The 26144-nt window shown below is 44.7% G+C and overlaps 1 long non-coding RNA gene across 1 annotated transcript; it reads right to left on the reverse strand.

Moving 5' to 3' along the window:
• Positions 1-3305: 3305 nt before the first annotated feature.
• Positions 3306-25815, reverse strand: LOC139103227 (uncharacterized). Its single transcript, XR_011545848.1, has 2 exons — positions 23913-25815; positions 3306-6480 (listed from the first exon to the last, which is right to left on the reverse strand). It is a non-coding gene; the product is annotated as an uncharacterized lncRNA (long non-coding RNA).
• Positions 25816-26144: the final 329 nt, after the last annotated feature.

Genomic DNA, 26144 nt, shown 5'->3' on the forward strand with positions numbered 1-26144 from the left:
TAGATCCACACGCGGCGCATTAACTCAATCCGCACGTGCGCGGCTCTCTTTCCTTCTCTTTTTCACGACGCGGGCAGGATTTTGCATAAAACAAAAAAAAAGAAAAGAAAAAAAAGGAACAACAAGCGTCGGGATTTGTGGTAGATAAAAATCGCATTGAAAAGAATCTCGTAGAGAAAACCACCGCGCCGATTTATATCTGCAACAATGGCTTTGAATGCGGATGATAAATAAGTTCTTCTCGTAATTAGCAGCTCGAAACTCAAATCGAACGCAGTATTTTCTTTTATTCACGGCATTTAAAGAGGAAATCTCGCTTGGGCAGTGCGTGCACCCGTTGTAGGAATTCCTGGAACTGCGCCGAAGGGACTTTGCCCTGTTTCGTTAGACCGTCTCTTTCCCTCGTTAGTGGACATTCGAGGAAGTACGGCGTTATTTGAGAATGTTACCGAGTATCGATAGAAAGATACAGCCGAATGATATTTTTCTTGCGATAAGAGACTCGCTCCAAATAAACGTTGAAAGCGTAATAAAATGCTTGAAAAAGAACACAGCGCGTCGAACGATCTTACAAATAAAATCCACAAAATCTTTAAATAATAAAATATAATAAAATACACAAAGAAAATAAAAAAAAAATATTATATAATAAAATAAAATTTTTTTTTAATGTAAAAGAGACATGGAAAGATCACTGACAACTTTTCCTGTAAGTTAATTGAGGATTAGCCGCTCAAGTCAGAGATATCGAGCACGAGTTGTCGGGTGATTCAACGGGATGATCTTACACGCGAGACGGCTCCAATAAAACCGGCAGTTATCGTTTTTTTTTTTTTTTCTTTTTTACGCTAATTGCGAGCGAAAGTCGCTAAAAATTTGAGTCGGATCTTATTAGACGAAAGTGGTCCCAACAGGAGTTTGAATTTTCCGGTAAATAGCAGTTTTGGTCCCGCGGTGCCTGTAGCGATATCACCACGTACTGATTGCCGTAAGAACCGCGGAGAATAATAGCGATTTCCCAGGTCGACACGGGATTCTTTAATGAATGTCTCCTGGGCTAAACGACGAAGTTGCGGTAAGAAGGAAAGAAAGTGAAACTGAAGCGCATGTTCGACGGCGGAAATTAAAACGATATTAAACTAAGAACTGCATTATTTAATCGGTCGATTCAATTATCTCGCCTACGTATGTAACGATAAAGCTTCATTGTCCAGCCATTTATAAAATTCTGATAATTATCAATTAATCCATCTTTATCTTTGAATTATCTGAATATCCAGCAATTATTAAAAAAAAAATTAATATTTCAGATTAATTTTATATTTTAATTACTACTCACTTTGGACTTTATTTCTTTTTTTCCTTTTTTTTTCTTTATTTTTTATTTTTTTTTTTTTTGTGAATGATATTGCTAAAAAGATGTAGTACTTTCTACGCGAAATGTTGAGAATAATTTGCGCTTATCTGCAATTTGACCGCGAGACGTACGCAGGTATTTCGTTCACGCCGCAGCGGTAATTGATACGCTCGTATCAAGTCCGTACAGGTGCGAATGCAGGGTGCAGCCCTTCTCAAGAGCCCTCGGTTAGGCTCTCGCCGCTCGGCAAATTGAAATTATCGGCTCACCGCACGCTATTGTCATCCCCGGCGCATCTCCGTTTGTCTTTTCAACGTTAATTTTTACTCCTGCTATTTTTTTTTTCCTCCGCTAAAGGAAACTATTTTACATCTAATAATTTTCGCTTTCTCTTTTTTTTTTTTTTGAGCCGACGAGACTCGCCGAGTGAATTATTATCGGAGTACCCGCGCTGTTTACCGCAATGGGACTCGACTTTATCGCGATCTGGCTCACGTATGTGCTTATCGAGATGAACGGGGCGTCACTTATCGCGCGGCCAAGAGTGCCCGTTAGATAAGGAACGCGCAGCTGGAATATTACCCAATTCCGTGGATCGCGCCTTTCCATTTCACTTCAATTATTTCACCGCGACTTCTATCATGCCCACAATTCTCTCTGGCGTTCTATTATCAGCCTCGTGCTTATAGCGCGGCCGAGAGTGGTCTTCATTAACAAACAATAACGAGGCGCTTCTTTTTATTTATTATAATATTATTTTTATATATTATTTCTTTTTTTCGGAGATAAAAGAAAGATGTCGAACATACGGGAGTCTTGAAACGCGCGAGTGAGCCTTGGAGAATCCTCAGCGGCAGATTCTTCCGCTTCCGGCCAGGTCCTCCGACGTCGCCTCTTCCTTTTTTTTTTTCCTCTCCTCCCCTTCGCCGCGAATTACGCTAATTACCGGAGCTTTCGGCAAGTGGTTTCGCCGCGAGACGCAAGCCGCTGGGCGAGAGGGAAATAATCGGGGCGTTAATTTGTCTCTCGGCACGGGAGAAAAGGCAGACGACCTCCGGTGCAAGGTGGAAACGAGTTGGACGGATTGAGAAGGTGGGGGGGGGGCAATCGATTTATCCGGAAGAGAGTCCTCAAGCCCTCGAGGGCCCTTCGTCGTTCTATTGATTCCGCGGGGTACAAATTGGGAACGAGACTCACCGATAAGTCGCCGGCGATTTGCATGTCGGCGTCGCGCGGATGATCTCAATCCTGAGGCAAGCGAGTTTCGCAATCCACGCCAGAAAGCGCACCGGACTTTTGTTCCCGCGATATATACGTCGACAGTTGCGCAATCAACGAAAAATCGAAGTCCACGTGGAACGTTGTTCAGCGGGATATTTATAGTTTATATCGTCGCTTCCTTTGATCGAATAAAATTAAATAAATCAATTTTATTACTTCTGTTATTTCTTTAAATTAATTGAATTTACTTGTCGAGAGCTATATACCTCGTCTATGTTTTATATTAAGGTATTTGAGCTGATAAAGGGTTTCGTAAAAGTATTCCGTGACCTTCGGTGCTATTAAACCCCGGCGCGGCCAGGTGTTCACCTTTTGCCGATTCACGAAAGCGCACATTCCTGCAGTCGGACCGGTTTGCGGGGCGGTTTTTTTTTTTCTTTCTTTTTTTTTTCTCTAGCGGTTTGCTTCCGCCGCCGGAAAGGAAAAAGAAAGGGACGCGAACTCTAAACCGTGGCTTTCTCCCGTCTCGGGCTCTTCACTTAAACGCGTGGCGATGCGGACACGCTTCCCCGTTGCTTTCTCGAACGGGAAGGAAAAGCGAAAAGATTTTCCTTCCCAGCTCGACGGGCGTACGCACATCCATATTACGGTTTTTCGGGGTTGTAATTTTTTTTTTCCCGCTGTTCCTGGCAGGTAGGAAGGAGGGACTGGCCAGAAAGGCTAACTCTTCTTTTTTTTTTTTTTTCTTTAGTTATTTCCAAGCCAGATTTTATTTTATTTTACTTTATTTTTTTTTTAAGTTATTTTCAAGCCGAGTATTTAAATTTCTATTTTATTTTTTAAATTGCGTCTACAAATCCGTAAATCGCACTCACTGTTTCCATTACCTCCCGTTTAACCGGTTAATTTGCGTTCTGATTAAAATCCCGCGAATCTCGGTCGCGAGAGGGGATAATTGAAGGGAGGATTGAGCGCACAAAGATGCACGGCTATTAAGAGACGTTCCGTGGAAACGTAACGGGAAGGGTATTCCAAACTCCGCGTCTGATATTTGACTTCTCCGGTTGACTTTGAACAAACTCCGCTCTAAGAAATTTCCTTCGAGGCCTGATGACTACTTAGAGATGTATAATTTAAAAAGATCGAAGGGGGGCAAGTTGTTACACGGCATTTCGCGAGATTTTTGCGGCGGAAATATTTAATCTGCCTTGAACTCGCGATCAAGTAGAATACTTGCGAGCCTTACGGAGCAACTTTTGGTCTCAAACTATAATTTTATATTACAAAATAAATAAATTTTATTTTATTTTTTTTTTTTTTAATAATTTTTTAGTATTTTTACCCATAAATATAATTAAATTAACTAATGTGTTTTAATCAATTGATTTCAGCGCCTCTGATATTTCTGTTCAAACTCGCCGGAAGGAAAAAAAACGAGAGAAAGCGATCTCCAACCAGGTGCTAGTGCCGAAAGTTTTAAAGGAGGATGGCGACATTTTTTCGGAGTCCCGCGTCTGCACATGTGGAAGCCGTTTGCTCGAAAGGGTCAAAGGTGGATCTGGCGAAGGTACGAAATGCTAATGAGTCGTCCATTGTATTCGAATGCGATATAATGTCGCGGCTGTGCTCCCTCTTTCCCGCGGGCGCACGAAAAGACACGTAGCCGCGGTGATCTCTTCTTTTAAAACGAAGCGAGGCGGCTCCGAATCTTCTCCTGCTGGCTCGATTTGAAATTATAATCCGGCCGGAAGTGTTTCATAAATGCATGGGAAACGTCGGGCCTGTCTTCCCGCATTCTTAATATTTATCTCTTTAATCCCGGCCAGGCATTTCGTAATAACCGCCGGAAGAAAATTCCACGAGACCGCGATTCGCGGCCGTAAACTTTTTTTTACAGTCAACCGGGCACTTCGTGAAATACACGCCCGGCATGAATAAACGCGTCTGAATGTGTATAGCTGGTTTCTATTGTTTGCGAATATGCAAACCACGGTCCTGTAGGTTTGTCGAACAATATTTTCGAAAATTGCAACAATAAACTCCGCGCCGATACTCGCAGCGTAATTCCGTCAATTGCAACCATTACATTTCGGGGAACTCATCTTTTTAAAAAAGCCTTTATTGGCTTTCCGTAATGCAAATACTTTTATAATAATAATAACAATTTTGTTCATTAAAATATAACAATTTTGAATATTTCATAAAATCTTGCCATTTGAATTTATTTATTTATTTATTTACTCGGCGGCATTCCGGTTTAACGCTTTGGGGGAAGTTTGCCGGGCATTTCCGGCGCATACTTCAACTTCGTGCAGTCGCGTGTTGTTTTAAAAGTTCCGAAACGCGTTTGTCGCGCGGGCGAAGCGAATTCCTGGCTTTGTGCAGCCACCGGCGAATTATAACATCGACGAGCTCGCGAGCGGCAATTTTAGCGTCGGTCGGTTTTTCAAACGCCATTTCGGGAATTTTAAATTGTCGCGAAAGTGACGTGCGTGCATAGAAACGCGGAGGAAAAGAAATTTGAACAAGGTGAAATTCGAAGAATGTCCGATTCGAGATTAAGCGCGAATAACAGCCAACGGTTAATTGGTAGCGCTCAATTAAAGGAATGCGTATTTTGCGCGAAATAATGGCGGCATTATTTCATTTCCGCACTCCTATGGCGATATTTAATTACATCAAATAAACATTTATACTCTCTCGCTCGCGCGGTGATAAAACGCGACTGTACGATAAATACACCGCAATTTTAATTGGCTTACTTTGCTTACTTCGCTCTTTTTCCCCCTTTTTTCTTTCTTTCTTTACTTTATCGCGTGGATTCATCTTGTTTACTTGAGAAACATTAACGGCTGAAGAACGCCGATCTTCTCATATTCTTGATCTCATTGCTGTGACGTAAACGCGTAACAATTCTGAATCCTTTCGAGAATTTAATTCAAGGGTGTGATAAATTTAAATTCTTCACAAAAGCCTAACGTACAAAAAAAAAAATTGACATACATTAAAATAAAATAAAATAAAATATAAAATTGAAATCATATTTTCGATTGTAAGAAAATACGTATAGGACGAAATGTATCGGTGAAATGATTAAATAGTCTGGACTCGACAACTGGACCGCTTCTTTTCATGGCTAATAAACAGTTTGCATCTGTTTCGTTCGATCAGCACTCAGCTTGATCGGGCTCTCGCGAGAGGATTAGGCGGCGCGACCCGGACGAACGCGATTACAAATGTAAATGCGCCACTGCGAGCAGACGTTCCACTCCCACGTCGGCTTGACCCTACCTTTGTTCATCGGATCGACGGTGATCCCTCCCTCTCCCCCGAGCACTTTGTCCCGATGTATGCGGGGCCGGCGGCCATCGCCGATCAGCCGGGCTACTTTCGGGAATTAATGCAATTAATGCACCGACTTGCCGGCCGGATATTAGCTCGAGCTAGGTCCGAGTATGTAAATTCGTCACGGCACGACGTGGAAACGTCGCGTGAACACGAGCTCTGCTGATCCGAAACTCGTCATCCGCCGAATAAATATGAGACTCCGGGCGACTTGATAGAATCTTTTCGCGAGCTGCAGCCGGCAGGAGGCTGCCTTCTTCACTGAGAGGAAAAGAAGTAGTTACGTTCGGATTTAATCGTGATTTTTAAATATTTATTTCTAACGGTAAATATGACAAACTTGATTACGTTTATTAATTAACAAAAGTTACATTTATTGTTAGAAAAATTATTAAACTACGATTGGGTCCGGAAGCAACTAATATTTTCCTTTCAATGTACTTTATTTAACAAATCCGTTTGTAGAAATATTACTTACATCGTAACGTGGAGTTTTCATTTTGACTTCACGTTTCCCTGGACCTTCCCTGGACCCTCTCAGCCTCGCTGGCGAACGTCTGAAAGAAAATAATAAAAAAATTAAATTCGCCGGAAAAAAAGTGCATAAAGCGAATTTCTAAATCAGGCCGCGGTTAAAGTATTCCCATCGACAGAATGTCGTTCAATCGAGTTAGAGAATTAACTACCGTGGAAAATCAGGGCCGCGAGTGTCTCCGACGGTGAACCGCGTCGGGCCGTTACGTCATTTATATATTTATTCCGCTCGCGGCGTTCTCGTTGCAAACGCAATTAATGAAATCGTGGGCAGTATTGCTAATGGCAATAACGCCGTGAGCTCGAAAGCGGCCCTCTCTCTTTTACCTAGCGTTGCGGAAAGAACTAACTGGGCGGGCTTGCAGTTAACTTTCCGCCCAGCACTTAGGAGGGCAACACTCGACCGCGGAAAGCGCGAATCATTACGTAAGAACGACTTAATTAAAATCGACAAAGTGACCGACGTAGTTTCGCCGGCGCTCTTTAATCCACTAATTAATACGTGATATACTCGCGCGTTTCCTAGCGAGACGAACGCGTCGAGCGAGGCGCACAAATTTCACCAGACGCGAGAAGGATTCCTGACTTATTCAGCGCTCAACCGGCGAACGTTCTCCAAATGGAAGCGGGAAGTGTCGTGGACTCGTCGGTTTATCGCCCGGGTCGAAAGTGCGCGGCCCGAAAACTTCCGGCGGACCGAAAACTTTTCTCGGCCGGCGACTCCGAATAATCTCATTAGCTGAAGTGTATCTGATCGTTTAAAGTCGACCAGTGGTCTCGCTATCGCTGGAACTGGTTCCTGTTTACTCCCGCCGGCTTCGCTTTGCATACCCGAGCGGACACGAGGAGTGTTCCCGAATCCATTAGCGGACGGGTCAAGTTTACTCAAGACCGCGGCGGCGCCGTGAATCTGCCAAGAAGGCGAAAAGCTTTATTAGACAGTGACAAAGTGGGAGCGGCGGTCCGCGCGCGCCGGAATCATAATGAGGAACAAAGGAGACTCCGGGTCTTGATGAAAAATCGTTCCACGGCCGCGCCAGGAATCGCTGAAGAGGTCCTCGTCGATAAACTCACCGTCAGGCGACCGAGAGAGGCATCCGCGAGTCGAGGATTTCAACCGCTCTTTCGCTCGCGATTCTACGCGAATATGACGACGTCGTGGACGCGGAATAATCAGGACTGACCGGCCGCTAAACGGAAAGAGCCCCGGGAAACTCAGCTGCGAGACGGCCCGGCCGCTACTTTGCGATGCAGTTTACCCGAGACCTCGAGCATTACGCGGGAAAGATCCCGGGGAAGTGGCTGAGCGACATCGATACGCGGGACGGCTAACGAGGCGCTTCAACGCGCGATTGTCTGCTGATGTCAAAGTTGCGCGATAAGGATCAAAGTTCTATCGGGAAGATCCCCCTCGTCGCGGCGGCGAGTCTCGTTCTCCGCGGGATTCATACAAAATTACTCGGCATTGTCCTTCTCTCTTCGCGGGGGCGACGGGCTGGTAATTGTTATTTCGCCCGCTGCAACTGCGGAGGAAAAGCCTGCACCGCGGATTCACGTGGGAGAGTACTGGAAACGAGACCTGCTAAGCGGGTCTGACTGACGAGATAATTCCGATCCCACCGACGATTTAGATCGATTAAATTTTTCTTAAATTTTTATATTAATAATTTATATAATTTAGTCGTTAGTTGTTAATTAATTTTTTTAATATACAAATGAATAGATAATTGAAGGAATATTTTTTTTTTAACTTTTGTGACAACTTCTGTAGTCTTTTGATTTTATTGCTACCTTCTTGCGTTTCTGGTACGATAAAAATATAATAACAAGTTGACAAAATTAATTCGCGCACGGCAAGCTGCGCTACCGAGAAGAGCCCATTTTTTTTTTTTTTTTTTATTCCTCGCTTTTCTATCCGAAAAATCTTCTTCGAGCCTAACGGACGCACTTCCGCCGATCATCCGTGGACCGCCGATCGCACGCGGCAAAGTCAATGTTTTCAGAACGGATGGACACGAAGACGGTAGACGGAGACGAAAGCGGTCTCCATGGCGACCATCGGGAGCAAGGAGCGAGGCGAAACGAAAAAGCAGAGGAGAGAAAAAGCAACGAGGGGTGAATGAGAAGCTACGACACGTAGGGGGAGAGGGGAAGCGGGAGGGAAAGAGCCGCGGAGAACGAAAGAGAAGTTACGATCTAAGGGATGCAAAGCGAGAGAATAGAGAACGACGGCGGAGGGGCGCGGGAGAGAATAAATGAGAAGATATGACTCGCAGTGGACGAGAAAGAAGACTGGAACAGAAAAGAGAGACAACGGGAGTCGCAGGACAACTCCGCGACGACAGTCGGGCAGGTTTACGAGTGTCAAAAGAAACGGCACGGGGTGGAACCAGGGCGCGTTACGGCGGAACAACGAAGAGAAGGCCCTTCCAGTCGTAAGAAGTACAGTTCGAAAAGTACCCTTCCCAAAAAAAATTAACAAAAAACAGAATTTAATTTTCTTAAGAATTTTTTTTTTTTTTTTGCAACGCTGAGAGCGATCGGCAACTTCGACAACGCAATCTTGTCCTCCACACCTGTCTTCTTATCCCTTTCTTTAGATACTGGACCTTTTTCCACGGACAACTTTTGTCTCGGCGGATTCTCCGAAGGCCGAAGTGATTAAAAGTCGATTCTCGGTTCTTACTGGCCGAATTTTCCGAGGAAGAGGCTCGTTTCGAGGCGGCCACGGTGAAATATGTGGACCTCGCCAAGATGGACAGAGATGGATAACACGCGCGGAGTAAGACGGTCGTCGAAAAACGGGGCACGGGAGAAGCGGCGGGTGGTGGGAGCTGGAGGACGAAGGGGGAGGCTGCAAACGGCTGACTGGGAAAACTATTACTCTCTCTGGCGGTGCTTACCCCCTCAGCCGAGGGTTTGAGCCTCGAGTGATGTTAATTGCGCCGCTACCGCCAGCAGGCAATATGTATTCGGGGTACGTTCGAACGAGGACGACTTGTAAACGCCACATATTTGCGCCTCCTCCCCCGCCCCTCGCCCCCTTCGTTCCGGAAAGTGGATGCTGCGAAGCGTCGCGCTTAGAAGTGGATCAAACTTCCGCGACGAGAAGCGAATATCGCGCGTCCAACGAGTTTCGGCGCACCATTTGTATGGTGATTTTTCGCGACTACGCTCCCTAATTCGCGAATATCGGCTCTCCGAGCGGCGAAAAACAGGCCCCGTCGATGGCTCCGAGGCGAAAACGTGATCGATTTCCGCGCGACGTTCGCGGGGAACAAGGCGTTATCTTATTTCCCGGAAACCGCCTATCTACATTGCGAAAAATCACGCCCTGCGGCTGCAAGGACTAAAGCTAGCTGGATCGACGATGTTGATGTAAAAGGAGTCGTTGCAAAAGAGTGATGCGTCAAACGCGCAATAAAATCAATGCGATGTATCTCGTGACTTTGCAGCTTTCAAATCGAGCCCAGCTGTTTCACTGTCGTCGCGTGAATCTTAATTCCGACAAAATATCGCGGTCTTTTCTTCGCTAACATTTCTACGATAATGCAGGAATGGCTTTTTTTTCGATTAACATCCCTTTGAAATCGATTCATCGATTCCGAAAGTTGGCGCCGCGCGTTTCCAGTTATGAAAAGCCGATATCACAATTCCGCTAATGGAATCGCGAACACGCCATTTATAGTGACAGATAAATATACCGGTTTAAATGACCGTAATGGAGAATGGCGATTTTAATACCGGTTGAATAATTTCCGTTTTTGCGGCCAGGTGCGGGCGCGTGACATCCGTTATAACGAATTGAACACAAGAATTTTATGGTAATTGTTAATTCGGCTTGTCCTCGATTTAAGCGATTTTTGCGTCGAAAATCCTGCCAGCGCACTTGTGCGTTAAAACAAAAAAAAAATTACAAAAAATTGACAAAAAGAAAAAGGCCGCGTCTGTATAAATTCGACGGGTGTGCATATAGTTCATTATTAAATTAAAAAAAAATTATTTACATATTTTTTAAATTTATATATATATTTTTTGTTTTATATTATACAATATTTATTACAACAATTTTAAGTAAAAAAGAAATTTTTATTTTGTTTTATAGTATAATTTTTTACATTTAAATTCTATTTTATTTTATTATTATTATTATTCGTATTTTATACGTTCTGTTATAGCACTCAATTAAAATTTACGGTGCAACGCGATACGATAAATAGTTACGCTCGCATTTCCGCTGTGAACGATCCTCGTAAAGAATCGATTGCGACACGCAAGACGAGAATTAATGTCATGTAGGGTCAGTAGCATCGTATACGACTCGATACAGGACGAGACAATTGCGCCCAATCTTTCCATTGGTTTCTAAATGAACGGTCGTGCCGGTGTGAAAGGAACAGCCAGCGTGTCATTACACCGATAGGGCACCGCCAACGATGCCGAGGACCTTGAGCGGTTTTATATTTCACCATTGAGCGAATCGTAACCAGCGAGATGTACAAAATATTCTAGGTTTCATTCCGACAATTAAACAGCATTTATTATAAATGCAAATTTATTGTGTATTAGTAATATAAACGTTATCGATTGACACGCGAGTCAATTAAATAAAATAAAAGAATTAAATTCAAACCAAATTAAAATTAAAAATTCAATTAAATAAACAAGAAAAAAAAATAATTTACGGCACGCGCGTTGTAATTAAGCGAGGAAATGGTTGCGTGCGTAATACAAAAATAATTCTATTTAAAATAAATACAAAAGTAGATAGATTATGTTCAACATTTTGTTCCCGAGATGATTAAGGTAGCGGAAAAGCCGGCGATGGCTCGGCCGTTAAAATTACACGAATTTACGTGAATTACATCCCGTCGATTTTCCTCATTTTATTTAGCGACGACGAGCGCGCTTTATGACCGCGGTGGAAAAATGATATCCGAGTTAATTTCGTTTAGCGTATTGCGTGCCGCGCCCGTGCGCGATTCGTATTTTTTTTTATTTTTATGTTTTAACGAAAAAAATGCACACACGCCCAGGAAAGGTCCATTTATCTCGCGTCGAACGTTCCCTCCTCGGCAGAAAAGCGTTTCGCGGAACTCGACTCGTTTGACAAACAAATGCGCTCGCATGGCAAATGTGTAATTACGACCCCAAAAAAGGATGCGGGAGAAGAGAGAGGAAAAAAAAAATCGCCCGGACCGCTAATTGGATCTCGCGTGTCACGGTATTACACGTTGAAATTAATATGGACCGCTAAACTAATCCGTCACTATCACCTGAAAAGTGGAACGCCGCCCACGACCGAAGAGAAACTACGCTGCTTCTTCGACAATATTAACGCATCCGGTGGCGATGCTAATCGCGGAGGCGACCACCGCGGGCAAATTTTCCCTCAGGCCATTATTATTATTATTATTTAACGTTTCTTTAATTTTCACCGAATAAAATAACTTCGTAATTAATTTTTTAATTAATAGCGCGAGAAAATCCTCTTCGAGGCTTTTCCTTCGAAAGCTACGTCACTCTACTCGCTCGGATGCTTTTCGCGAGGCCGGAAACGCCGGCCGGGAAACGCGTACGAGACGTCGCCGAGCCAATTATCGGACGCTAATCGAACTCTCGCGGGCGAACGGTCGCGCCCTTATCACGGGCGATCACGTGACACGTTTGCGACGCGTGTCCCCGGACACCCCCCTCCCCCTCCCCCTCCGGCGACTCTCCAAGGGTTTCCCTTTGTAGATTACCCGTCGTATCACGGCGGGGGACACGTAGGAAATAAGATGTCGAGTGGTGCCGCGTGACGTCACCGCCGCTCTCTTTCCCGCCTGGTTTTTTTGCGAGCCCCGGCAGTCTCTCACCCCCCTGCGCTCGATCCGCCCTTTCGTCTTAATCAGCGTTTCCCCGAGCTTTTTAGCCGGCGACCACTTTTGAGTACACAAGCGGGCCTCTTGATAATGATTTACTTGAGCATGTCATGCTAATGACATGCGCGTCGCATAATTCTCGTCGCCCGTTCTCGGGTGACAAGTGTCGCCTGGATTATTAATTAGGACACGATTTCTGCATTCTAAAGAGAACGCGGAGTCGATACGGCATTAACTTGCAAGTTGCACTGACTAAAATGCTACCAAGAATCGAATTTTTTAAATATATGTATATAGTATATATTTTTTAATAGCAATTTGAACAGCCACGTGTGGCAGGGAAAGAGTAAACGTTGCTCGACGTAAACTTTGAAATTTTAGATTGCTATTTTATTATAATTATAATTTCGCAGATATGCGTTTTATTTTAATTAGAAACTTTTATTTTAGTTCCGATTCAATAATTCGTTATTTCTGCAATATTTTATAATATTTTTATTGCTTTCGCAACGAAAAGAATATATATTGATAAAAATTAAAATGCGAGGGGCGACTGCTTCTGAAAGAACTGATGCGCCGACGAGTGCATGCCGACTGCGAAAGGAGAAGAGACCACTGAAGTGGGCAGGGAAGATCAAGAGAGGTGAAGAGCAAGAGGGCGAGCGGAGAGTCGGCCTCAACACGGTCGTTGGGCGATAACGGCTCGTTGATAAGGACCCGTTCCTGTCTCTCTTCGACACTTTAATATCTCTCCTATGCGCCTGGCTTTTTAATTATCTCTTCAGCGATAATGGGCGACCTCCGCGGCTCCAGCCTTCGACGAGGAAACAGCAAAGAGGACCCAGAAGAGGGACAGTCGAGCAGGGCGAAGAAATCCTTTCGGGATCCGACACGCGGAAAAAATCAGATCCGCCTCTCGAGATCACCTCGCCACTGCGCTCGGTTTTAAAGAGGAGATCATTTGCCGCCGCCGACACTCGCGTATGAATTTCAATTTTAATTTTATCGTCAATCTACTTGAAAGTCAAAGATAATTTTGCGGAATAATAAAGAGGGGGAGGGAGGAAAAAAGATAATTTCGAAATCGAAGCGAATCGAATAAAATTTTTCCAAAAGAAATTCTCGCTCGATTCTCCCAATGGGTGAAAAGCCGAAGGTTGCAAAAATCGTTTAGAAAACCGTACGACAGGCCGCGACAAATTATGGGAAATTCTCGGTTGGTTTTCGCGCAGCTGAACGTGCCGTCGCATCGAGTTTATGCTAAGAGAAAGGACCTCACGCCGGAAAGGCGAGAGGAACGACGAGCCCGCTCTCGTTCGCGGAGCTTAAAAGGTGTCAGGGTTGACTTGCCGCCCGGGCTTTTCGAACCATTACTTTTTATTGGATCGCTGAGATCGATCTCTCTTTCCCCGTCGCAGACTTTTCTCGCGTTCTCGCCGACGGTTTTCGACCGCTTCTGCCTTTTCGCGGCGCTAAATCGCGGAAAAGTCCCGGTGAAAAGATGCCTCAGCCGCTTACCGGTGACGCGGCGAGGAGGAGGCGACGCGGTTTCCAGAAAAAGATGATCGAGATGACTGTCAAAGGCAGACAAGGCGGTATGGAGGCCGCCGAGGCGTACAAAGCGAAGATAATGCGGTATCAAACGTTCCCGGAATCACAATGAAGCCCGTCGTCTCGCTACTTAAATCCTACCGTCAGGATAAATGTTATCACCCGTTCGATAACGCCAAAATAGAAGATCTACGTGCGCCAATCGTAAATGGACCAAACGCGGAGACAAATAAACCAGATTTTTCTCATTTTACAGACTTCTCATTTCGGTCGTCTTCTCGGTTTTTATTTCTTTTTAATTTTTAATTTTTTTTTTTAGCAATGACATTTAACAAATCTTTATTTTTATTTAACGTAAAACTTTGAGGCTTAATCAAACAAAAGAAATATTCCATTTTTCTACGTGAAAGGTAAACTTTATATTTTTTTTCGGAAATTACCCACATCCTTTGGCGTTGCAGAATATTCCTGCGATCATTGATGAACAGTCGAAGCGTTCTCGAGTGTTTTCTCGGCGACTTGCGTTTTCCGGCAGTTGGAGGACACGCAGTTTCCACGCGTTTTACGCGAGAAACCGGATTAGGCGATCGAAACGGCCGGCCGTCAATTTTCCGAGCGTCTCCGTCGGATTTTCCCTCCCTTCCCGGGAAAGCGGCGCGGAATATTACACGATAACGACGGGACACGCGCGCGCTTGCCGACTGCTATGATCCGTCAATCAATCGTCCGGGGAATCGCCGGTGCGCAAAAAAGAAGAGCGAAAAGTGCATGTGACGCGACAGCCATGTTGCGATTTTTCCGCGCGCGACGACGGGCCGTGCATTATTTCCAGCATCGGTTTTGTGCTCCCCGGCCGTTGACCCACTCCACCGTTACACATACACACACATACAGACTTCACATGCACGCATAAACATACACGTCCGCGGGACGCTGCTCTTCACCCTGCGCTCTGCAGATCGGCCGGCAGCCCTTCTCTCTCCCGTCGAACGCATCCGCAGACGAGCATTTTTCGAATATTCGACGCCTCTCTTTCTTTCTCTCTCTCTCTCTCTCTCTCTCTCTCTCTCTCTTGTTCTCTCTCGCTCTCGTTTACGGTCTTTGTCGTTTTCGTTCTCGCTCGCTCGCTTTCACCCTAACTCGTTCTGTTCTCCCCCGGTCTCGCCACGAGGGAATCAATAGGCTCTCGGTGCAACTTTCTCGGTGTAACTCGCCTCTTTGCGCGAGCAGATCAATTTTCCGCGAAAAATACGGGGAGCGTGTCTGCCGCGAATCCGAGACGCGCGATTCGAGGTAAGTCACGCGGACCAGTCGCGCGAGATACGCTTGGGTCCTAATCGCGTTACTTAATCCGGTCGCTGCCGCGAGCGACGCTCTCTCCTAGATATCCGAATGTCGTCAATGAAACTGCAGCGTGCTCTGATTTCGTCACGGCTCTTCCGTGGGCGCTGGTGCACAATGTGCGTTATTATGTATCACGAATTTATTTTAAACTGTTTAAAAAAAAAATTTTTTTTATTTAATTTTAGAGCTTGTTTAGTTTATTTTATTTTTTACAATGTTTTTATATTTTTTTAGCCCTGACAACGCCGAGAAAATTGTACCATTTTGTGCTAGTAAATTTTATACTTAAAAAAAAAATCAAGAAATCAGAGGGTTATAATTAATTTTTTGTTTAATAATTTAATTAATTATACTTGTAGTAAGAAATTTAAAATTATAGTCGAGATCAAAAGTAACTATATTTTTCTCCCAGTGCAAGATTAAATTACCACGCTGGTATTTAATCTATTTCTGTGTTGCCGCAGCATTTAAACTCGTAATTCCAAGCTAGTCCGCAACTTCTGTGACACCAGAGTAATTCTTAGTACAAAATTTTCTCTGTGAATTAGTTTAGAATTAAATCATAAAAAAAAGAGAAAGCAAACAAACAAGAAATAAAATAAATCTTAGAAAAGACGCGGGATTCCTTTCGGCGTTCACTGAACTTTTGTCGACGACGAAAAACGCAACTTCGTTACTACCGGACGTTTGTTAGACCCTTCGATCTCGGGGATGTCGCGGCAGAGATGGTGGCGCCGAGGAGGTTCGGGATGCAGGACGATTAACTCGATTATCTTTCACGGTCGTGGTAAAGGCCATCGTCGGGACAAGCGCGCTTTTGTTTCGCGATAATTGTCCCCGCGGCGTGGCACGGACGGCCGGCCTTCGCGTGACAGAAAGTCTCGTTAACATTGCCCGTGAAGAACTGAGTTTCCGGGATATCCCCTTGAACGTGCGCAACTTTATATCCGCCGAGCTAGAGGCTGTCGGCTGTGCTAACTCGAGCCTCAATTCTTCTCGAGGAATTTTTCTCGATGAGAAAAAAAGAAAAAGTATTTTTATATTTGCATTATAAAATGTAATTTTAATTTTTCTGTTTATATTATAAATATTAATATTCAGATTTAATATTATATTAATCGTTACATTAGCTACAGCAGTAGATATATCTAATTATTATTATTTTTTGACATATTATCTTACTCTTTAAATTATCGAACAAAAAGATGTCAACGATTACTTCGGAAATTCTACGAACGAGGAATACCAGAAGACAAAAAAAAGCAGCGCGAGGAGAGAACGGCACGAGCGAGAAAGGATAATACCCTGTCCATTAGCGCGCTGACGAATATTTAAAGCGACGAGGATTTTCGCCGCTCGAATAAAGATCGGGGGCGAACGGACGGCTGTCTTGCCGTGTTCTTCGCGCTTTCGCAGTTTCTTACTGCAAACGAGCTGCGTAACGGCCGCGCAAGCCTACGATAATATTTACATTAGACCGCGATACGCGCACGACAGGGGTGGCCGTGATAAATTTTCCGGCGTACAAACTAATTTCGCCGCCGAGATTTCCATACGCTTCTACATTACAACCCAGTTAACCCCCTCCATCCCCGAAAGACCAACTAATCTCAAAGAACCGCCGCTGTTAATTCTCGCCAAAGCAGAGAAAAGAATCTTTCAGAATTGTAAAAAAAAAAAATTTACGTGTTCTAATTATCTGTAAAACAAAAAAAAATTATTATAGATGGTCTGATTCGCGAGAAGACATTGTTTCATCCAGCTTTCAAATTTAAGGAAACTGTTAATTGAAAGACAAGCCGCGAGATCATCGATCTAAGCACTTTTGTCATTAAGAAGATAAACGGCCGGGACTTGCCCGCGGTTTCGTTTGTCGCGAGAATTGTAGGGAAAGCGAAAAACTTTTCCGTCAACTCGGTCCGCCTTAAGAAAACGCCTCTTTCCCGGCTTGCCTCGGCGGGGTCGAGATTTCTCGTTAGAGGTTAATTCGCGCAATTGAGGCGGTTGCCATCTTAAAACGACTCTCTCGCTGGTACCCCGCTTTCTCTTTCTCCCCCGTTCCCTCTTTTCGCGGACCCGGAAACGGTTTCCCATTTCAGGCTTCCCCGTGCGGGCTCGCCGTCGCGTAATTTGACCAACGAGGTAAACGAGCCGAGGGAAAAAGGAGAAGGAAACTCCGGAAGGACCTCGCAGACCTGTTTATCCGGACGTGCCTCTTCCAAATTTTCCACGCGGGGTCTATTAGGTCCTTCAGGTTCTCGAAAAGCATGTCGAATAATTTTCTACTTAAACATAATCGTAAAAAATCGCCACGGTAATCGCCACCGTCATTCTTTCGATCGTTTGTCTCTCGAGTGATAATGTTAGTATAGCAATTGCAACTATATAAAAAAAAAAAAAAAAAAAAAAAAATGTAATATACTGTCGAGTAATTTGAAGTGCTACAACACATCAGAATAATTCAGAATATTGCCACTGTAAGAAGGAAAAAAATAACCCACCCTAACCTAACTAGAAGATACAAATGAGTGAACTGGCAACACGCCGTTGGCCGTAAGTCACTCAATTGTAATTATCCCAAAGAAATTAATATAATTTAATTAATGTTCAATTCTAATGACGCGCGCTCTGTAATCTCTAGTACCATTAAAGACTCGCTACTTTTTTCTGATTATTATTATTATTATTACTATTTATTTAATTTTTCTTTTAATTAAAAAGTTCCTCTAACTTTTTCGTTGGATTTGTAAAACTCGTCGGTTCAACCTGTCGGGAATAAAAATTGATCGCTAGCGGCACGGCGGTGAAAAAGAAGCTTCGCTTCCGCCGGCTGAGTAAGTACCGTCGACCGGACTTTTAATTCCTTCACGGGCCCACCTTGAGGACGGCAAATTCGATTCGCAGCGGGGCGTCGTCGTATCAATTACCCCGAGTGACATTTCTAAACATTTTTCCGTCCGCGCTCGCGCTTCTATTAACAAATTAAGCGCGACTTGCAGCTCCACTTAGCGTGCCGAGTGGAAACGCTGTGCTCGATTAAATTTAAGATTCCGTTCCATTTAAGTATTACGCTCGGAAGTGGCGGGAATGGACTCTTCCTGCCCCTTCACAATTCAATTTCGCCGCGAGGATTCTTGCGTCCCGGCGTATTAATGATTCCCCGCGTCGCGGAAGAAGCGCGTCTGAGGATCACGTCGATTAATTGTGCAATCAAATGTACACACACGCGTGCATATGAGAAAAAATAGCATCCAACATGTACGTATGTGTGTGCGCGTGTCGGATATTTTTAAATTAATAAATAATAAATATTTCTGACGCCACCGGTTCGCATCGCGTCCAATTCCGCATTCGTCACTTTAAAGGACCCGCTGATTAAAATAAATAATGCGCGATGTATGAATCGGAAATGGGCAACGTGATTCAGCTGCGAAGGTATTTTATTTTATTCACGTATAATAATGGTAATAATAAATATTATTATTAATATCACTATTTAATGTTAGTTCATATTTTAAGCGCCTCCGCGTACAATTTGCATGAGGCAACTTCCGTTTTGTTTACAACTCGGCTGTTTCGCAGTCCCGTTTTTGTTGCAGATAGCCGGCTTTTATTCGTGGAAAAGACGAGTTATCGTCGCGTATCGTTCGCTGACTTATCGCTGACAGCTTGCGAGTTTCGTTACGTGGCATTGGAGAAATCGCGGGCGGTGCGTGGAATTTAATATAACTGATAGAGTATTGCGGTTCGAAGCAATACGCTACGAAAATAAAGCCGTGAAACAAGTTCGCGGTAGTAAGGAAAACGACAGGAATTTAGCCAATATATATTTACAAATATCTATGCAAAATTGTCGAAGCACCAGAGTAATACATTTTTTTTTTTTTTTTACAATTAATATTCTCGATGTTGTTGCAATATAATTTAATCTTTCTTTCAACGTGTTTTTATCTCGACCGGCCGGGTGAAAATTTTATAAAGAAATTTTAAATGATATTCCGCGCGATTATCCTACTAATTAAATATATTAATGAAGCGAAGTAGGCGGAAATGATTCGGTGGAAAACCGTCCGTTGCAAAATGCACGATTGCATTAGCGGGGCCGCGGTTTTACTTAGCAGATAAAAGTAAATAAACGTCGCGTTAGACCGATAAAAATTTCAAAACCACCTTAATGCCTCGAGCCTTGAGATTATGTTTGCGCAGCTTATCACCTCGGGTACGTTCCCATTCTAGTCATATCGCGCTTTTCGTAAAGTAAAACGATTTCGGTGCCCTGAGCGCTTCTTCGCGTTCGAGCGCAATCTCCTCGCGCGGGTGAATAATATTCGATCGCTTTGTTATTAATAATATCATATTCCTTGGGATATCGAAGCCGCTGGGTGATTTTTAGCGTCAAGTATTTGAACCGTGCTCGCCTGGATTCGCAACGAAGTTTGTAAAAAAGCGTTAATTAGAACTTACCGGTTACCGCGATATTGCGCGATGCAAATCGGACGGACGGTGTAATCAATTTCCAATTTACTCGTCCAATAATTAAAACACTCGAGGCATTCGAAACTTTCGTGCGGCCGGAGACAGTCCGCTTTTTTACATCTCGCCACGGTGACTTTCGACACTTAATCTGTAATCGCTTAGTTACCGTATTGTCTCGCCGATGAGCTTTCCATTAAAAGAATAAAATTAAATTAAAAAAAAAAAATTTTTTTTAATAGTAATAATAATAAATTTAATTTAATAAAAAGAAATAAAATAAAGGCACCGAAGGCACTGACAATGAGATCGCGTCCGCAAAGTAGGCAGAACGTTTAGTGGCAACGTAGCCGCGGCCTCGATCGTTCGGGCCGCACTGAAAGATAATTGTCCGCTATCAGCTGACCCTTGTCGTCCGCAGCTCATCGTCCCGCCAACGCCTCCCTCTCGTCGGCGCAGCGATGCATCGCGATGCATTCTCCTACGTCGAACACACGCGCGCAGATAGGCGGGTCCCCGGGACTACAGCCGCTACACCGGATGTACAAAAGGTACTTCGTCGGTTATCGTTTACACGATAATCTCAACGCGTGGAACTGGACAGATACGCGGCGTTACACGCGGCATTAATAACGTTCATTGTACGGCTGATGGCGTACACGACGTGCCGAGTGCGCCGTCGATGCACTTCGACGGCGCCCTCGACGTACCCGCTACGCGGAAAAAGACTTCTGTGCTACGATTACAGTAAAGTATGGCGTTGACTTCAGTTAGAATTTTATGATGATGAATAAAAATAATGAAATTAAAAAAGAAAATTAAGAAAAGTATGGCCGGTACCAAAAATTTCGTTAGCCGTTGTCTGCCATGGCATTTAATAATTTGTACAAGTTCGAGATGGTTCTCAATTCTTATGAACCTATAATGATTTTTAGTATAACGACGACGTCACGATTGTAGGTGAATTTTTATCGAGTAATTTAAAGACGATACGTTTGCAAGATATTGTTTTTTTACCAAATTTTCTTCAGGCGTATTAAGTCGGAAAAAGGCGTCTTGTTCGACTTCTTGTTGGAGAAAGAAAGAGAGAGAGAAAGAGAGTGTGTTATTAGAAATTGGATTAAGATAATTGGCCGTGTACGGGCAGCATTCTCAATCTCATTAATGCATCGCGTTCTGAGAAGCCATTAAAATACCACGTCAATATAGCGACAATTAAACGCGGCCGCGTTCGCCACAATCCGCGGTACAGAGAAATGGTTAATTATCATATCAATTATCGAAAGAGCCATCAATGGAGAGAGGAGTGGGCAATGGCTCGTTAATGCTGGTACTGTCAATGCAACGTGCGCTACAATGCTCAATAAAACAGCTCGATAACAATAACACCGCGCGAACATGCGTACTCGCGTCTCCGCGGACGCATTTTTGCGACTACATCCGCATCATTGACCAACCCGGCTTCACCAAAAGAATCAATCGGACGAATAAAAAAAAAACAAATCCCACCCGTAAACAAATAAGCATTTAATTCTTTCCGGGATCGATAGCGCGTCGAAACGAGTAGCACCCAGTCGAGTAATTATCGTTTTCGATCGATACGATCGTCCGTCTTCACGGCGCGTCGTGAGAACTCCTCGGCCGGCGAATTAATTAACTTACTAACTACCCTGCGTTGAAAAATTCTGAGGTGCTCTCGAGAATTACGAAATTTATTCCCGTTAACGTCGACCAAATCCCAGCCTATTTTTTTTCTTTTATTAGCGGGACCGAAACGCGCGTCAAATTCTTATTTGTTCTTGAGACCGGCATTCTTCTCTCGGGAAGCGCGGTATCGTGAATTTCACCGGCGCCGGCGGCGGAAGCGCCAGCCACCGCTGTATCTATCTGCTCCACTAGCCACCCTCGACTTTACGCTCGCGAGAGCGCGCGATCCGCCCGTTGTCGTGAATTCGATGCGAGAGGTGAAACGACGCCAATGGGAGCAGTCGATATCGCACCGCGCGCGTTACGCAGACGGGCCCCGATACGCAGATACGCGACGGAGGAGAGAAAGAAAGCCGTTCCGCTTCTTGCGCCGGGGCGCATCGTGTCGCCACTAATTGACTCGGGGGAGAATAATAAACTGACAACCTCCGGACAGTTTTCGCTATCGGCCGACCCGATTAGAGCGTCTTCCTCTCGCTGGCTTGCCGCCGAGGCCTCGATGCTCTCGCGAGGGCGAGATACGGCGTGAATAAGAAAGGGATCTTTATGCATTCGACATCTTCGCGTCATGAAAAATTACAGGACTTTTCTTTGCGGCGCAGTTTTGTCCGCAAATGTAGATTAAATTGTCAAAGAAAAAAAAGGAAGACAGAAAAGACGGAGAGTTCCGATAAGGGAAGCAGACTCGCGTAAGAAATTCAGACGATTGTTTAAAGACGCGAAAGGACCGTCCTTCGACGCACGATTAAGAGAAGCAGGGGGGCGGTATTGTTCCAGTGATTATTTACGGCAGATTTTAAGCCCCCAAGTGTGGTCGCGGTAATAATTAACAAAAGGCATTACGCCGCTCGCGCTTAAGGGCGCGAAGGTGCGCTCGCCCAAGAGAGACGACACCTGCGGCCGCTCGATTGCCCGAGGCTCATTTACTAATGAGCGCAGCCCTATAACGGCCGCGAGAGTAATGCGACTTCTTTGCTGGCGGCCGCAGCCGGGGCGCGATTTACGGATTTTTTAAGGGACGCGATGGTCTTTAAAACGGCACCGAGAGAACTGGCGAGCCAAACGAGGTCGCTTATATATATTTTTTTTTTTCTTTCTTTTTTTTCCAATATATTTTTTGCGATTTTATGAGCGATATTTTACAACCAAAGGCGATTCTTATCACAAGATTGTGCGAGAATTAAAACTTAAAGACGGAAAATTCGCGTTTTGTTCGATTAAACGTCCCTTCGACCGAAACGGCTATGATTTTCGGGTCTTTGTTACCGCGTCGCGGCACAATCGCTAATTAATAGCAAAAATGAAAGTTTAATTAGATCATTAGCGGATATTGGAGCGGCAATGACGAGCGAGAGTCCCGCGCTATTAAATTTAAATTAAACAGACAACACAAAGGGTCCGGGCCGTCGAAAATAATTAGACGGGAATCAAGTAGAAAACTCGCATATGACTCATTAATGCGCTTTTCGAGTACACGCCGCCGTATCTCGAGCATCCCCCGGGCTCGCCGACCACCCCTCGTCCCTTCGTCGCCCCTCGCCCTTCTACCTTGGCGTTCGATTCGTCACGAGAGAGGAACGTAAGCCGGATGAGTCAGGGGTGCAAGGTATTCACTCCGTCTCTCTCTCTATTTCCGTCCTCGGTTTTATCTGTCTCCCTTTTTTTTTCTCTCTCTCTCTCTCTCTCTCTCTCTCTTTCTTTTCCCCCCTCCCTTTCCCGTATAATCTTTCCCGACGCCGAGCAGACATGCACAGCGCTCGTAAAGTTTCGAGGGAGCCCTCGACGACAAAAGGGCCGGGCTCGGGATGTTTCGGAAGACGGACGTGCGTGGGAATTAAGAGGACCGCGATAGCCGCGGATGAATTTATGCCGACTGTCGATTTCCGAGGGAGATAAATAATATCCAGTCAGCTCGAACAATTAGACGTCGGCTAGGAGGTTGAGTCCCACCCCGGCCAGCTGCACCGAGAGAGAACCTCGCGGTTGCTTCTGGACTCGGTTATAATTTTATAGCGCTTCTAATATGTAAATACGACTGGTCCGATTATATTCAAAGTTCACTTAATCGCAATTGTCGTTGGAAAACGTCACGTAATTAGGATTTCGAGAGTAACTTTATTTTCCTTTTAGCGTACAGCGTGGCGTGCTTCGCTTGCGAAACGCGTACGAGCGCCTCGATCGAGATAATAACCGCGCGTTACGTCGTGCGCCTTCCAATTAATATCACTTTACGCCAACTTAGCGCCGGGTAAATAATCTCGATCCGGCGGCCGTTTAATTGTCTCCACAATCCAGAACGCTGGCGTTCTCGCAGAAAAAAATAAAAAATAAAAAATAGAGAAAAAAAAAACGTAAAATTCGCTCTCGGCAAGAATACTTAATTTCTAAAAATACAATCATATAAATAACCGCCGCAATAGCGTTTGCTTTTTGCGCCGGTGAAAGTAACCACGGCGCGGTTATCTCGCGAGGGACAGAGATAAGCTTCCGTCTTACGCGATTACGCAATCCCGTACCTTCCTTCTTCTCCTTCTCCTCCCGCCGGCTTCGATCCGAAAGGGACTAGCAGAATCGGGTGCTCGCTGGTAGAAATTTAGAACGGCTCAAGTGGCATATGGTGGCATTTTAATTGACAGTCTGGTTAGGTCATCGCGGCCTGGATCGCCGTAACACATGGGCGAGCGAGAGTGGACGACGATCCGGCGGAGAGACGACGGAGAGGCTGAACACCACGTGGGGAACACTTCATGAGAACCGGGCCGCGCCAGGGCCGTGCAGGCAGCTTGATAAAAAACGTTCCCTGTCACCGCGCACTCTTCGGAGACACTCCAAACTTGGCGAGCCGGTATTCTCGGTCGAATCGCGAGCGTGAATTATGGAATTTTCTACGTACGACGAGCAAGAGAAAAAGAGAGAAAGAGAGAAACTCTGCTTAATTTAACTGCGCGCTAATTTTCGGAAAGAGATAATTATTGCAAAACGCGAAGTTATTCGAGCCGTATCGCGCACAGTTTCGTCGTTACGAACCATGTATAATAATCGTTATTTGACGCAGCAGTTGCGTCGAACCGCCGAAAGTGCGGCTTATCAGCTGGCGAGCGTGCGTCACGCCTTATCACCGCTTTTCGTATCACTCTTTGTCCGTGAGTAACGCGTGATATCGCACTCCCAGCGGGCCGCAACACACCCAGGAATTCGGAAGATAGCCGCCGAGATCGCTCTCGGAGACGGCAGAGCTCGTACAGCCGAACGCGATCGCGAAACGCGGCTTACCTCGTCGCGCAACTCTTAATCAGCGTTATCAGGGAAGCGGTTCCACCACGATGACGAGAGAAGTGAACGGACCCGCGGCTTGCGTACGACTGAATAAAGCGCAAAAGAGGCGCTCTTGAAGGCCTTCGAGCCGCCAACTGAGCTCGACAGACGGAGGAAGAGTAGAAATCGAAGCGCTATGAGTTTTCCGTATAACAAAAATATGTTTCCACCGAATTTAACGCGTTCTCCGCGAGTTAATTTAAAGAAAAATTTTGAGAGATAAATTTGAAAATGTGTTTAATTTTTTTTACTGCTTATAGAGTGGTTTTCTCGTTGAAATAATTTAAGCGGAATCGAAAGAGAGATTCGCTTTCTTTTTTTTTTCCCCTTAGGTGTGATATTACCACGAGGTTGCATGTTGTTCAATCTGCAATTACTTGTTTGAAGAACGATCGCGGAGGTAAAATAAATTCGGGTCCGGCCCCCCCGCTTTTTGTCCGCTCGGAACTTATTTATACGAAACCGTACTTCGCAGCTGCACACGAATCGATTTTCGGTCGCATTATTATTTCTTGCACGCATCAGAACTCGCTTCCGTGATGAAAAGCATTCGATTTCTGACAGTGCTTAACCCAGGATAAAAAAAAAAGAAAAAAAAATAGAAAAGAAAGCACTCGACCCTCTTAATTTTTAAGCGTATTGTTAACTAAAAATCTTTGAATTCAATACAAATATTTCTGTAAAATAAATCTATGACAAAAATTATATATTTAAAAAATTAAATTTTAAAATAATTCACGATCAAAGTTACTGCAAGAAAATGATTAATAACGACCGGTCGTTACTCCGCGTTCGATTTCGTCGATTCGACTTCGCCTGTTTCGGATACTGACAATTCTACGGAGATCCGAGATTGTTTTCGAAATCCCGTCGCGACGCTTTGCGGCCGGCGCAGCTCATCTCGTCACTTTGATCACGACGCGTGCCAAAGATGACCTTTGCGGTGACGGAAATCTCTTTCTCGAAATTCTGGCAGACTTAATTATTAGCGCGAGTCGGTTGGGTTCGTCTTCTGCCTCGTCACGCGGGAACTCCGTGTCGATTCGTAAACGTTTGTGCGCGTCCCACGGATCCGGGGTCAAACGGGGTCGAACGAGCGGGAGCTCGCAGCGAACCCATTAGTCAGCGGACAGGAGCTGATCTCTTTCTCGTTTCATCCGACGAGCTTGTCTCGAAACCGACTGGTCCAGCCTCCGTTCCGCGGTGAAAAATCGTTCCCCCGTTGAAATCGCGTAATAAACGTCACGTCGTATTTCCATTTTTTTTTTCTCTCTGTCTTTTTCCTTTTTTAATTCCTCGAGACGCGTAAAAGCCACTTCGAGGAACAAAAGCAGAAACTTAAAATAAGAAAAGGCTACCGTACATGATTTGCCGAATAAACTGAAAAAACACTGCAGTTTGATATAAAAAAAAGCAACATCTTGCGACGAACC

Source organism: Cardiocondyla obscurior, linkage group LG06, assembly GCF_019399895.1.
Source record: "Cardiocondyla obscurior isolate alpha-2009 linkage group LG06, Cobs3.1, whole genome shotgun sequence".
NCBI classification, from domain to species: Eukaryota; Metazoa; Arthropoda; class Insecta; order Hymenoptera; family Formicidae; genus Cardiocondyla; species Cardiocondyla obscurior.